This window comes from Lepidochelys kempii, chromosome 6, assembly GCF_965140265.1.
Source record: "Lepidochelys kempii isolate rLepKem1 chromosome 6, rLepKem1.hap2, whole genome shotgun sequence".
Classification (NCBI taxonomy): Eukaryota; Metazoa; Chordata; order Testudines; family Cheloniidae; genus Lepidochelys; species Lepidochelys kempii.
This window is the reverse complement of record NC_133261.1, coordinates 66,373,060-66,389,098: the sequence shown is the minus strand read 5'-3', so window position 1 is coordinate 66,389,098 and position 16,039 is coordinate 66,373,060. Positions and strand designations below refer to the sequence as shown.

At 44.4% G+C, this 16,039-nt stretch overlaps 1 protein-coding gene across 9 annotated transcripts in view; it reads right to left on the bottom strand.

Moving 5' to 3' along the window:
* The window catches only part of SMOC1 (SPARC related modular calcium binding 1), a 181,585-nt gene that overhangs the window by 35,103 nt on the left and 130,443 nt on the right, over positions 1-16,039 (bottom strand). The window lies entirely within an intron of this gene.

Genomic DNA, 16,039 nt, shown 5'->3' with positions numbered 1-16,039 from the left:
GCTTGCATTATACCAGTGGCATTTAAAATCATTTTCTCTTTGGCCAGTGTACTAACAGCAGAGATGTGGGGGAATGGATGGCCCAGGGAACTCCTAATAGTATTCAGGGCGGATTGATAATCACTACCATCTTATGGGTGTTTAACGGGGTATGGGTCCATCTACACAGCAAAAAAAAGCCTCTCAGCAGCAGCTCTCAGAGCCCTGGTCAACCAACTTGGACCTGGTCTACACTAGGGGGGGATCAATCTAAGATACCCAACTTCAGCTACGAGAACAGCATCTACACTAGACAGGATAAATCGATCCCCGATAGATCCATCACTACCTACCGATCTGGCAGGTAGTGTGTGTTGGGGGGGGGGCTATGAATAGCAGCGTTGATGTTTAGGCCCTGGGCTGGAGCCTGGACGCTGAAACTGTTGAAGTGGGAGGGTCTCAGAGCTTGGTCTCCAACCCAAGCCTGAACATCTACACAGCTATTTTTAGCCCCGCAATACAAGCCCTGTGAAACCAAGTCAGTTGACCTGGGCTCTGAGACTTGCTGCCACAAAGTTTTTTGGGATTTTTGTTTGTTTGTTTTTGCTTTGTAGACCTACCCAGTGAACTGAATTTGGCAGCCTTTGTTTAGTTCATGGCACATAGGCATCCATGTCACAATGAACACCATCATAATTGGCACTAATTGGTTCCTTGCTGTCTTTCTGCTGAGATTTCCTAGGACTGAACGGCCTATGGAGGCTCTAACCCAAGCCTGTCTAAACTAACAAATTGTGTAGCCATCACTCTCCACTATTGGTGAAAGTTGCGATGTAGGCAGGACTGCCGTAGTAATTTTACTACCATGCCTTCTAGAGCAGTGTTTCTCAATGACCAGTCTGTGGGCCAGCGCTGGTCCCTGAGATCTCCCTGACACAGTTGAGGAAGGCAGCAAGCAGGCCCCTGAGAAAAACACTGATGAAAACACTAGAATCCTAGCTATATTTCAGCATCCATCATGGCATCACTGATGGTAAATTCTGACTATGAAGTTTGCTAATGCAGAAGAGGCCTTCTAGGAGTTTCCCTGAGACAAGTCTGAGGTGCTGCTCACTGGACGGAGGACTCCAGGGTCACTCTTTGGAATGACTTCCTTCTCAAGGGGTCGCTCTGGCACCTTTCACTAGTGCCAAATAATATTGTTAACTCCAGTTCAAAAAATTACAACATTTAGGGCCTGATCCAACACCCACTGAAACCAATGGGAAGATTCCCAGTGACTTCACTGGAACTGGATCAGGCCCTCACTGTGCAGATTGTTTTTCTGGGAAACCATCTCACTGGCACCATATAATCTACGTGCAACATGTGACAGTGGCAGGGCATCTAGAAGGTAGGGATAGAGGCTTTTTATCATTCATACAAATCCATGAATAAAGATGGCATGCAAAACCCCACTCATAGCTACACCTCTCTCTCTCTCTCACATAGCATTGTATATTATATACATAGATATGCGTGTGCACACAAAAGTTTAGGTGCTGGCCCAGGTTTTATTCAGTTTTCTTCTGTTGTGTTGGATACTTTTGAAGGGCATCACAAGATTTTTAACATGGAAAAAATGTTTCTATAAAAATCATATATGGAAATGTCATGCTGACCTGAGCCCTCCGGTATGATTTTTGGAAGTTTCAATGTTAAAAAATTACAAGATATACTTTGCAATTTAAATATTACATATATTTCAAAACAGTTTTTAAGTGTGGTATGGGGATGTGAGAGTAAGTAACTCAACTTCAGAGGCAAATCAACCAATTTGCAAGGAGTTGATGTTGGTTTAGTCGTGGGAGAGGAGAATGGGACAGTTGCAGGATAGCTGCTTCCTGTTGGGGGGAAATGTTTATCTAAATGCACGTAGTGATAACAGTTTACGTACAGGAACCCTACAAGTTTTTTCTTCCCTTTACTCTTAAACACTAGGATCTCACACCTGTGTACTGTCACCTCCCCAATTACACCACAGCTGTGAAATAGGACTTATTTATTAGCAGGTGGTGGCATTTTTGCTATATCTGTTAAATAAATACGTCCTCAGGTTTCATCTTTAATACTTTCATTAGCCGTGAACAGAATTTGCAAGTGATACAAAATTGTGAAGAGCTGCCAACACCTGCAAAAACAGATAAAACAAACAAAAAAAATACTCAGTGCCATATCTAGACACTCAGTCACAACAGTGGCTGATGGCTAGATAAATAAGAATGGATAGATGTCCAAAAAAATTAGAAAATTAAATTCAAGTTGGATAAATATATGAAGGGCAAACAAACAAACATTTTCTGGGAAGTAGTCTCTTAAAAAGCAGTATTGTAACAGAGAATTCAGTGCAATGTATTAGCAAAAAAAAGGATCACTGCTATTTGGAATTAGATACATGGATGCAGTGTGCCACAGAGCAGGAAGGCACTTAAGCACTTGTGAGACCTCTCCTTAGCTAGCGTAAATTGGCACAGCTCAGTTGACTTCATTGGTTTACACCAACTGATGATCTGACCTACTGTGCTCATTTCTAGGCACTCTGTTACAAGAGACATGTGGAATTCAGAAAGCAACAGCGATTAAGGGGTTAGGTGGATTGATTTATGAGGAAAGATTGAGAAAACTAAGTATGGTATTTTCAGAAGCCCTCAGCATTGGCCAAACTCCATTCTTATTTAGATCAATAGGCGTTTTACCGTTGACTTCAACAGGGACAGAATTAGATGGATGTTGAGGGCTTCTGAAAATCCTATTCTAAATATGTGTAACTTCCACAAACGGTAATAACTAGGGGCTATGACAACCAGTTATAAGAGCATTAACACCACTAATGGAAAGGAATTGTTTAGACTAGTCCAAATCCCTAACGCAGAGTAATGGAAAACTAGTACAACAATAATTTATACTTCTACAGCACTTTCCACCCCAGGATTTCAAAGAGCTTTACAGATGTTACATGAATTAGCCTGAGACCTCCCTGAAGTAGCGAGCAGAACGATTCCTCTTTTATAGAAGAGGAAACTGAGGCACAGAGGGTGTAAGTGATATGGCCATGGTTACACAGAAAGTTGGGGACAAAGCCCAGGTTAAAATTCAGATCTCCTGGGTTCCGGTCCTGCACTTTAACCATAAGGCCAAGCTTGCTCTTATCAGGACTAGAGAACGTAGGCCGGAGGAGTTCCCTGATGGCCAGTTCTGTTAGAGTAAGGAACAGTTCCACTGAGGGAAATGGTGGACTCTCCGTTGCTTGAGACATTTAGAAGTAGACTGGAGAAAGCACTTGTAGCTTGGTGGCTACAGCAGTCACACTGACAGCGAAGGTAAGATGTCTAAACAGATCTCCTGTATCTCTCAGATTTTTTATTTAGTGAACCTCCAAAGAAGTCATCTCGATCTAGGACAGTGGAATCTTTGGAATGCCAAATAAGCTGTGAGCCAGACGCCAGCTATAAAATTCATCAGCAGCCCAAAAAAGAAGCTTGTCTTCTTAATGAAGTGCAGGGTGTCTACAAGCATGACTCCCTACTTGAGTTAGCAGGAGTTATAGGCACCAAGAGGCAAAAAGGAAAAAGAAAGAAGAAAACCTTAAAACATGCATATATCTACAGTTAGTGAGAGAAGAGAATGTTGTGAGTTGATGGGAGCGTGGCGAGTGAGAGGCTACCCAGGATCAACAATATTACTGTAACCATTTTAAGAAGAAAGACATCATGTTGTCCTATTTTCCGCTGTGACTTGTGACAACCGTCAGCAAAAAAGCCCACTAGCTCAGCCAAACTACTGCTGCGGAACAAAACCTCTGGGAGTCAGCAAATCAAGATTGTATTACCCACTGACAGTGGGCACGCGAGAGAGAGTGAGCATGAGAGAGAGATATTGTGTGTGTGTGTGTGTGTGTGTGTTACGGGAGATACTGGCAGAAATCCATTTTAACTGTAGCTGCTCAGCTCTAAAATGCTAACTACTTGTTTTTTTGTTTGTTTTGTTTTTAAACTCTTGGCTACTTTTAAACACTCTTCAGAGCATTTTAAAAACTTTGGCATCTTCTGAAGCAATGAGCTACAGCAGGAGAGATGGGGACAGGACATCTCCTGTTGTGGCTTTTTTATTAAACAAATTTTCCCTGGCAATGATCTTTTGAGAGGTGCATCACCACATTCCTAGAGGTCTCGCTCTCTCACACATTGAGAAATGCACTGTCTGACACATATCTCCACACAGAAACCAAAGTGGACTGATGAGGTAAGGGACTCATCCACTGTCTAACTAGGCAGTTGATTATTAAAGAGCTGGGGAATTTGGTTATGCAAGGTAGTACTGGAGAAGAGCAAATGCCAAGGAGCACTAGTAGGATACATTACTGCTTAGATTCCTGCTCAAGGGGTAGATACTGTTTCACTAATGGTCAATAATTGAAACACCCCCCAAAGGCTTTCCCAAAATCTTGCTTTGTCATATAATCTCAGCAATAATTGCTTCTCCCTCTCTCTCTCGAGGGAGCAGGTGAGCTTTGGAAAGCAAACAGTCATAGAATCATAGAATATCAGGGTTGGAAGGGACCCCAGAAGGTCATCTAGTCCAACCCCCTGCTCGAAGCAGGACCAATTCCCAGTTAAATCATCCCAGCCAGGGCTTTGTCAAGCCTGACTTTAAAAACCTCTAAGGAAGGAGATTCTACCACCTCCCTAGGTAACGCATTCCAGGGTTTCACCACCCTCTTAGTGAAAAAGTTTTTCCTAATATCCAATCTAAACCTCCCCCACTGCAACTTGAGGTCCAGTGGCTAAAACACAGGCCTGAAAAAAATTCAGGGTTTTATTCCCAGCTTGATGGAATGTGCATATGGATAATCACCTGAAGGAGATAATCAGGGTTTTATTCCTAGCTCTGCCACAGACTTGTTTGTGCGGTAAGTCACTGAAGACATCCATGCCTCAGTTTCCCCAGTGCTTACATGGCTCTTTTAGGTTAAGTTTATCAATTAAATTGCTTTGAGATCCTTGAAAGAAAGGCGCTAATATTAGGTCCTGTATTATTAGCTGCAATGGTAGCTCTGGTGCTAGTCAGCCAGCCATACTATCCAGACCCATCAGTTCCTACTAAAACAGATGAGAGGCCATGAGGAATGGGAGTAGACTGGTCACACAGCACAGGTCAGTATGCGTTACCTGAAAGGCAAATCATTTGAGACAGGGTGATTCAAAGCATAACACTAGCTACCCAGATTCATGCCTACAGAACAGCTTCTTTTGGAGTGTTTTTGCTCTGCCTTGTAAGGTGCTTTTCTCCACAGACACATATGCCTGTGTGGTAACAGCAACATGCACCATCTTCTCTCTGGTTTGGGCACTAGGATTTCCTCATGCACGGTTTTCCCTGACTTCTGCCTGCAGTCCAGCTCAAACCTGCAGGTTAAAATGCAAACAGAACCTGGAGGACCAGCTACAGAATCACTTTGCAGAGCTGGTATTTGACTCACAGCCTACAGCTAACCCATGGACAGAGGGACCAAACTCCATCGATAACGTGCTACCAGGCAAGAGATCAATGCTGAACTGTGGGCCAGCTCAGTTAGAAATAGCACTTTTTTAACTTAAAAATTATATCTTGCCATGCCATTGTCACCTCGCTGCAAGATCTGCTACAAGACAGGGAGCTAAAAAGGAGTACAGCAGCTGCTGGTGGATGGGCTGAAAAGCAGAAACATGGCAGACTTGGAGCCAAGGTTCCTCATTTCTGTTTATACTCTGCCAATTTATGCTCAAATAAATCTGTTAGTCTCTAAGGTGCCACAAATCCTCCTTTTCTTTACAGACTAACACGGCTGCTACTCTGAAACCTCTCATTTCTGTTTCTAGCTCTGCCATTGAGTCACTGGCCTTCAGCAAGTAAGGGCCTCTGTGCCTCAGTTTCCCTCTCTGTAAAATGGGAACAACATTTGCTCCTCTCAAAGAGAAGATTAATACATTGAGCCTGATTCTCATTTACACTTAAGCCCCTTTACACTGTTGAGGTAGAATCAAGAGGCCTTAAAGAGTAATGTGATGTAATTTACACTGACTCAAGGCTCTTCTAGAATGTCAGAGCAGTGCTAAGGAGGCTCAATGTAAGTGAGAAACAGATCAATTGTGGCGTACAGAGCACTGAACTTGTGGAAGAACAGGAGCCTGTCTGTCGAGCTAGGACGCTCAGAAGCAATGGACCAGAGAAAAGGAAATTTCCATCCAGGAAGCAGTTTCAACACAAGTTGCTGCAGGTTTGCATCCCTTCTACTTCAAAGGCCAAACGGATTTGAAATAACCGGGGGTGCTGGCACACAAGGGCTGGCAGGCCTGCTAATGCAGCATGGTGAATAGTACTAGACACCACTCTGCAAAGCAGGGACTTGGGTGGAGGAGCAGAAACAACCTCTTCTGTTTTCTCAAAAAGCACAATACCAGCTGAGCAAATATAGGCCCTAGCTATAGTATAAATCTCTCCCCACCTCTTACTCATCAGCAGTACCACCACTGCAGCCTGCCTCAATCTTGGACAGTCAGCCTGAAAGAACATTCAGGGTTTATTTTATTTATTAAAGTAAAAAAGAAATATTCCCTGCAGGTGTCCCTAGTGCACACAGTCAACTGTCCTTGCTTTGACTGTTACTCTCTCAGCGGCCAACAAGGGGGAAAGTTACTGTATACACACTGCATGCTGCAGAATTTTATCTGTTGATTTACTATGTTCAAAGTGCCTTGTAGCAGGTGGCGCATTAGACCTAAATTATTCAGCAACACATTCTCCACCCCCACACACACACACACATACTGCCCCCTATTGACATGACAGAGCTGCACTGAGTTATACTGCAGTGGTAACCAATTCTAACTTTATTCAATATACTGCGTAGCCCCTTAGACAGAAAACACCCGTCAGCAGAAGGGGTGAAACATGGTCTTGGGGATCAGGATAGACTTGCAGAAGGAGATTGCAGTTTCAGAGGCCAAAGTAGCAGCTAAGGAGCAGTGTGCTATTCGTGTGGGAATTAGCTGCTGCACGGCCGGGGAAGGGTCCTGCTGTGCAGGACTCCTAAATCCTGCAGGAGCAGAGTTCTGCTCTACTTGGATGGCAGCCATTTATTCCTGCAAGCCTACCCCACTTGCCTTCCAGACTGTGCTTAACCCCTTTCTGCTGCCCCAGTCACCCAGGCAAGCAGTCACACAGTCCTTGCAAACCTTCTAAAACAGCAGCCAGACAAGTTATGGAGTTAGAGGACAACAGGAAAATGACCACATTATTTTTATGCAGGCAGTGCATCATCCGGGCAAAAAGGTAAATTACAGCAACAATTTTGCCTGGCCACATAATCCTATTACACACAGGTTACCTATTACCCTGATTCAATTACAGCTCATTAGAGCACTTTGGAAGTGGTTTGTGTCATCTTGTTGGTTTGATTGGATTAGATTAGTGGTTTATAGTACATAGAGATTGAGATGCTCTCTTAGACTCTAGACCACTGAAGTCCCACCGCTTATACAGCCTAATATCCCTAATGGCAGTGGTAGGCCTGAACCAAAACCCCTGAGCTGCTGAAGTTCCCAAACTTTGTGGAAGTTTGGGAATGAGCTTCACAGCCAGCCTAGTTTTCATTTAGCACCTAGTGTGGTTGTATCTAAGCATTATCTCCACAATGGCCAAATGACAACCCTGAATTTGAACACCTCTGAACTGAGAAAACTTGGATCCAAATGCAGCTTGAACAATGCTTCAGGCCAGCTCCACTCAGATGATGTGTCAGACAGGAGATGGAAACAGAAGATTACTCCACTCCCTTTTGTCTATATAATTCCCCAACACCAAGTGGAAGTTTGTGGCATAGTTAACTCCCGATTGCCTCCTGGCCTACAGCTGAGCCATTTCTTCACTCCCCATTGCTTTCACTATTGAATCTTAGCTCCCTTTGCACAACTGAGGAATACACAACAAATCCTATTTGACTCTAATGAGAAGTTGTATGTGTTTCCACCCCAGCCTTTCAATATCCTGGGGAGAACCCCCCATCCCTACCCCTCCTGCTCCCACACTTTTTGTTAGGAGCAGGAACTATTGTTGAAGAAAGTCACCTGCCTCTGCTGGCTGCACTGTGTAAGAATAGCATTTTCCCAAAAGTATTGGCGATAGGGGACATAGCTGTAGGGTGTCACGCAGGAAACTTGTTTTAAACGGATTCAGGCTAATTTGCGTTAAACATGGTTTGGCTGCCCACTGTGATGGCCACCTTTTGCATCTAGGGGTGCTTGTGTGTGCACATGTCTATGCACAGGCCAGGGTGTGCATGCATGAACGTGGGGGGGCAGACTAGTGTGTGTGTGTGTCATGCAGGGTATGTAATGCGTGTGCAGCAAGCCATAGGCATATGTATGTGCATGCGTGTCACTACTGAGGGACTTCTCCCTGCAGGTGCACAGAACCCCTTCAGTTGGGCACAGCCTTTGTAAAACCAAACTCAGTTCTCTCCAACCTCCCCTTCTCTCTATGGGCCAGAAAGATCCCTGGACTAATCCCCTGGCCTCAGCAGAAGTTCCTCAAGAGAAGAATTTGACCCTCTTGTTTTTTGTTTTAACTGTAAATGGAAACCTGTGGGGGTTTAGCAAAGAGCTTTGCTCCAACTCCGTGTACCTCTCTGCTGCCCATCCTCCCCCCCGCCTTCTCTCCAGCCCATTTTCTTTAACAGGCGGCTGTGGGGGTAGCAGTTATGACTGTGCCTAGAGTAATTTGTTTTCTTTCTTTGGGGGTAGAGGAGATGGAATTCTTTGGGAATGATTTATCACATGGCACTAACGGGGAGCTTCATTTATTTGCCTAGCTGCATACAGTTTAGCACCTAGGATTGCAAACTGATTATTATACATTGTTATTTTTCCCACTTGTATACTCTGCACCTTTTCATAGAGCGGATTAACTGCTCCCCAGTGGCACATTATTTATGACTGTTTGCTGACAGACTGGCTGGGAAGGGTCCTGGCTCTAGACTCTTCCAGTGTGTCTCCCTCCTCGCCCCCCCTTCTCAGCCACTGCAGGTCTCCTGGAGGATCACACTTGCTAGTGATATATCACTCCAATTCTAACTTTAAATAGCATCTAGGTAAGAGACTCAGTGATGGAATCTGGATCCCTCTGGCAGCAGCCAAGAAAGGAACGTGTGATTGGACTGCAGCTGTAGAGAGAGAGAGAGAGAGGTATGCACAGCCAGAAGAGCAGCTGCATATGCATGCACACACACAAACACACAATATGAGGGCTCGTCTACACTGTCAGTTTACAGCGCTGCAACTTTCTCGCTCAGGGAGGTAAAAAAACACTCCCCTGAGCACCGCAAGTTTCAGCACTGTAAAGTGCCAGTGTAGACAGTGCACCAGCGCTGGGAACACAGCTCCCAGCACTGGGAGCTAAGCCTCTCGTGGAGGTGGTTTGTTTTTAAGAGCACTGGGAGAGCTCTCTCCCAGCGCTCTGCCGTGACCACAGTTTAAGCCATGTTCAGTGCTTTAGTGTTGCCAGTATAGACTAGCCCTTAGTGAAGAAGGCTGTTAGCTCTTAGGATATGTCTACACAGCATCTGGGAGGCATAATTCCCATCTTGGGTAGACATGCTAGCTAGCACCTATAAATAGCAGTGTGGATGCCATGGCATTGGTGGTGTCAGACTAGCTGTCTGGTGTCTGGTACTAGGTGTCTGGTACGTACCCTGGGCCATACTTGAGCCGCTAGCCCAAGCTGCGGCTACCCATGTCACTGTGGCCACACTGCATTATTTTGCGCTAGCTTGAACATAACTAGTGCATGTTGGTCTACCCAAGCTGGGAATTGCACCTCCTCACTGCCGTGTAGACATACCCTCTGTTGTACCAAGCAGGGTGCACACAGCCTAGCTAAGGACACAAAAAAGCCAGAGGAAAAGGGCTACAATGTGTGTACAGGGGGTGGGACTGAGGAAACTCAATCCTCACCCCAAGGACTAGCAGACATGGCTCCCTGTTCCCCCCTTACGCAGGTATCTGGCCATTTGGAGCTGAACTTTGTAAAACAACCCAATCTCCACCTATGCACATGATGCCACCACATTCCACCTCACCATGAAGCTCTGTGGAGACCAACTTGGAACATCTCCATGTTGCCCATGGGGGTGCACTATCCCCCTGCCCAGGGTCTCTACTGCTTTTGCTCCCTTGCACATCAGACACCCAGATTTCACATTGCTTCCAGCCCTGATGCCTCTACGAAAGATACTCTGAGCCTGATCTTTAAGGTAAATTAATTTTTAAAACTAACATATGAACAATACTATCCTAGTTTCTTTACACTTGTTTTTCACAGCTCATTTATAGCTTTGCTCTGTGCTGGAAGAGCTTCAAAAAGCAAAAAGTTGTATCAGTGGAAAGCAGTAGTAAAGGATGCCCAGATGGCCTTTGGCTGCCAGAGCAGAACAGAAAAACCCACATGGAACTGGCACACATCCAAGGAGCACGATTTAGAAATAAATAGCAAGATTCAAAAACACACTTGTCTTCAGCAGCTAACCTTAATATATTACTCATTCTTCCTTTCAGGTAACGTCATGTTCAAAACCCTGGTGATTGCAGAGTATTTACTTGAGACTACTACTGCTGGTTTTCCTAGAGCTGTTTATCTTTCCATGCATGAGCTCATCACATCACCCTGTGGTTTTCTTAAGAGTTGTCAGGATAGGTTGGTTACATGGTTAGAATCTCTCTCTAACCAAAATCAAGTCACTTACTAGCATGAATGGATTTGGAGAATGCCCAGCAAGGAGCAGCCTCAGTAGAGAGGAACACTCCTGAAAGGACAATTACTGGATTTATTTTCTTGAAAATAGAGGCGTTTTCAGGAATCGCCCCAGAACAAAATTTGTAACAAACAGCAGGAGTATCCATGATAACATGTATGGGGTTATAATGCCGGGGGAGGGGGAAATGCAAGAAGAGCAGCCACCCATCTATAATTTAGAATCACAGCAGATAGCTTAAAAGGCCATTCTACACATTTTCCTGCAGTGGTTGAGAGAGAGAGAAGTGCCATGTGTATTGGAGCATGTAACTGAGAGGCAGTGGGGTCTGGTAGATCAAGTTTGGAGCTAGGAGCCAGATAGTACCACCAAATCCTAACCCTAATTCAGCCACTGACTCTTTATTTTACCTCTGGCCACACACTTATCTTTCTGTACCTAGGTTTCCACTTCTGTAGAAGTGGGGTAATACCTACTTCACTTGGTTTCTGTAGCGGGAGGATTAGCTAGTTATTACTGTAAAGTGCTACACATTATATGAAAGTATTATGATATGTAGTATATGAGGAAGGTGAGGGAAGCAGAAAAAAGGTGGCTGTCAACTACTCAGTTACAGGTCCAGAAGCAGAACAAGACTTGAGGCCAGACTACTGCATCTGGAGATTTGTAACCAAGTCAGAAAGTGGGAAGATGCTAATGAAGGTGGTTTTGTTTGGAATTTGTTTGTAATGGGGAAAGCATTAACTGAGTTTCTATTGCTTTTATGAGTTCCCAGCTTCGCAGTTCATCCCCCAGCATGATCCTTTCATTTGTATATTTTATTTACATTGTATCACAGTCACCAACTGATGGGAGTTAAAAAGAAAGTCAGCAAGTTATTGAAGATTCTAACAGCTTCCTCTGAAGCATCTGACGTTGGCCAGCCAGAGAAAGGACACCACTATACAGACCACTTATCTGATCTGACATGACATGACAATTCCTATGTTCCTACCATGATGAATGTGGCCACAATGCTACATTTCCGGGATGTCCAATGCCAATACAATGACACTTACCTCCTGTGAAACTGATTTTTACTTGAACCCGGTTCACTACTGAACATGTGGCTAAATGATTATTATGGGGGACATGAGAACTATGTAGAGGCATTTGAAGAACGTGAAGGAATGAAAGGCTGACTTAGGCTGGTACAACAAGGGAGAACCTGGAGCAATAAGAAGAAACAGAGATAAGAAATTTAGGCTAGATATCGGAGAAACATCCGGAGGGTGAGTTCTATTAGAAGCCATGTCTACCTACAAGCCAGGGGTGTGATTCCCAGCTCACTTAAAAAGAAAAGGAGTACTTGTAGCACCTTAGAGACTAACAAATTTATTTGAGCATAAGCTTTTGTGAGCTACAGCTCACTATTTGTTAGTCTCTAAGGTGCCACAAGTCCTCCTTTTCTTTTTGCAAATACAGACTAACACGGCTGCTATGCTGAAACCAGCTCACTTAGACATTCATGCTAGCTCTCATCTGAGATGGTGTAACACCAAAGAACCCTGGTCGTCGGCAGGTGGGATCGAACCTGGGAGCTCTGAAACTTAACATATGAGCCTCTAATGCATGAGCTAAAAGCCAAATGCCTCTTAGCTAAGGCTGAAGCAGACTCATTAATCTCCAAGTGGTCTATGTGCCACTAGAGGGAGACAGAGCACCAAACCCAGCAGGCATAGGTTACATGAGCATGCGAAAAATAAGACCGACACAGTAGCACGGGCAGCAGCAGAAGCAGAGGTTTGCTGCCCCAGGTACAAACCTACCTGAACCCTGTGGGCCCACACCAGTGGGGTGGCTAGCCCGTGCTGCTGCTGCTGCCGCCGCCACCTGAGCCACCCAGTTACAGTACTGTTAGTGTACGAGTTCAGATGTCAACTAACCCAAGCATGTCGACCTAAGCTGGGAACCACACCCCTTGCTCGTAGTGTAGATGTAGCCAGAGAATGGAAGAGTCTCCCACGGGAAGTGGCGGAAGCTTTATTGCTGGAGGCATTTAAACTCCAACAGAAACATTACATACTGTAGAGAAGAAATATTCCCTGGCCTGGGGAGCAGGTGACTTAGTAGACCTTCTCCACCTCTAACTTCAATGAGTCCATTAAAATACAGCAAGAAGATAGGTAAATTCTTATGTTGTCTTAATCTGAGGAGCTTTTGGCTCAGAAGCAATACAGCCAAGCCAATGCAGGAAAAACTGGCAACAAAACTTACCTTAACCTGTTAAAAACAAAAATACAATGAGAGAAAACGAAAACACTGTGCAATAAGATGTAAAACTGCCCTAAGCTAAAGTTATCAAAAGCATCCACTAATTTTGGATGCCCAATTTAAGACACATAAGTATCTCATCCTGGGCATCCAAAACACGTAAGTAATTAACCATCATCATCATCATCTGTTCAGAAGAGTTCCTTATTAAGACTTCGCTCATATATAGTGCTTTCCTTCCATAGCTTCCAGATGCATACTGGATTATCCTTCAGTGTGTGTGACAAAAATCCAGAATAAAAAACACCATAAAAAACAGTAGGAAGGGAGGGGGAAGGGAGCTGAGAGTGGTGTGTGAAATGTGTCAGCTGTTCCATAACTGCTTTCATGATCCGGCCTTTACCAATGTCAGTAATTCATTGTAGTGAACAGAGATGACTGCAGGTTTGTGTGGCACAGTGTGAAAAACAGAGCCTAGAATTAGCAGCTTTCCCCTCTTACATCAGTTACAAGGTATTATTGCAAGTACATCATATGGGGGCAATCAATTATGCTCAATGAGATTTTTTAACAGCTCTTTTTGCCTTGCTGTGATAGTTGTCTTTTTTGTACTCATTTGAAATTCTCCAGCTGAGAGTTTATTTTTGGATTAGTAATGTGTGCCCATTACAATCTCTGGGCCCATTTACAGTCATTAAAAAAATCACTAATTAAGAACAAAATGGACCAAGCGTAAGCTCACAAAAGGAACTCCTTCTCAAGCAACACTCCTTCTAACATAAGGCAGTTTCCTGAGGGAAAGGTTGTATAAATAGTGCTTGCAGCACGCTGGGTAGGTCAAAAGATCTATAGGGCCAAGCAAGAGTGGTAAGCAAATTCTAGAGTCAAAGACCCTCCTCTTCCCTACTGAGGATACCCATTTTTCACCCCACCCCCCCAAATTCAGATCTGGGAACTGTAAGCAAGAGTCTCTCATTTGAATCTCAGCTACCAGGAGTGTTGCATAAGGATACAGGTGGTTGCTAAGATAGCCAGGACCAAAATCATATAAGGCTTTACAGAGAAAAAACCACCACTTTGGATGACATCAGAAATAAATCGGTAGCCAGTAAAGTTCATGGAGCACAGGTGTGGTTTGCTCTGCATTTGAAACACCACTAAGCCAGCTGGCCAACACTTCTACAGTGGCTGAAGTTTCTGGGTGGCCTTCTAGGGTAATTCCATGTTGACCATGCTGCTGTAATTCAATCTGGAGGTCATGAAGGTTCTATCTTAGTTTATCTACATTGGCTAATTAAGTCTACTTTATTTCTGCCATTTAGCTCCGTATCACCTTCACTTTGTGATTGGAAGAAGGCAGAGAGAGGTTAAGTGAATTACTGAAGATCAGAGTCCTAGGCTAAACTAGGAATAAAAGCAAGAGACTGACACTAACTAGTTTAAACTGCCTCCACAAGTTACCTGGGGTTTGGGGGGGGGCCACGTTTGTTTACAGAAACAGTTCCAGGTATATTACTTGTCTCTTTACAGAAAGTGTGTGGATGGTGATAGCTATTTGTCAAACTTTAAATCAATATCCTGGTCATCTTCTAGCAGCTTCCTCCTGTCTGTCTTTCCAATTCCCATATCATTTCCCTCTAATCTACCCAAAAGATTCAGCAGATCAAATCATCAGCTTCACCCACGGGTCAGATCTCACTCCCCTCTTCAGATCTCTCACTCTCTGCCTTAAGTTCTAGCTCTCCATTCTCACATCTCTGCACACCCAGACACCCCTTGGTGCCAACTGGTAGAGTACACAAGGATCCCCTGGGTCTGATGTCTCCAACATAGTGTGCCAAAGGGTGGCATGCAAGGTCTCTACCAACAGTCATTAATGCACTGGTTGTCCTAATCATTAGGAGAGACATGTATGGATGATATTTACAGAGTTAATTATCTAGATTTAAAACTACGTTCTTAAGATATGTAAGTTAAGGCAGGTCACCTGAAGGTGACAGACTCTGTTCAGGCAGGGGGTAGTAGACACTTATCTCCCCGGCTGACCATTGTGTCTTACACTGTACATGCATTTGCTAACAGGGAGCTAACAGCTAATCAAGGCTGACTTTGACAAGAGTTCATAAAATCTACAGGAAGGAACACACAATAGGGAGGATGTCCTGTTTATGACTAAGATCAAAGAATTAGGCTGGTATATGAGAAGAATGTAGTGGGACACCAACTATCCTTCACCTAGGCCAGTGCTTCTCAAGCTATCTAATGTGAGGGATCAGCAAATTTTTTTTCCCCAATGTGCACGCAAAACGGCAGCCGATGGGTCGCGGACCACCACCGGTCTGCAGACCACCACTTTGAGTAGCACTGACCTAGGGGACACGCTGTCTGTGTGCTTGGGAGGCTCACAGCCAGCATTCTGACTGAATGCTGGGAGAAGACTTTGGGTGAGCTCAACTTCATTAGACAGGACAATGTCTTGTTAGTTAAGCATGAAGGTCTAGAAAGAGCATTATGATTTTATTTTACATGTATTCGATTGCTTCCAATACTTCTATCTAGCTGCTATTATTTAAATCTTTGTTAAATAAACTTAGATTTGCTTATAGTGAAAACACTTACAGATGCTCAGAGTTAAGTGGAGCGGTGAAACTGGTAAGATGAGGTGCACTGTTCCTTTGTGAATAGCAGAGCTGGGAATTCTGTGGAGTGTCTAGTAGATCAGAGGCTGGATGCTCCAGAGGGATGCTTGGAGCGTACCTGTCACTAACCTGCAGAGGGACAGCATGGCCTGCGTAGGCCGAGAGGGGAATGCTTGTGTTGCCTGTGGCAATGAGAGCCCTGTGGTACCCACAGGTACCCACAAGGCTTCCTCACACGAAGGGCAGATGCATCACTGCCAGAAAGCATCACACACCCCGCCTACATCTCTGTTCTCATTTCTGCCTATTCCATCTTTTGTTCTTTGTTCCACCTGAGCTTCTC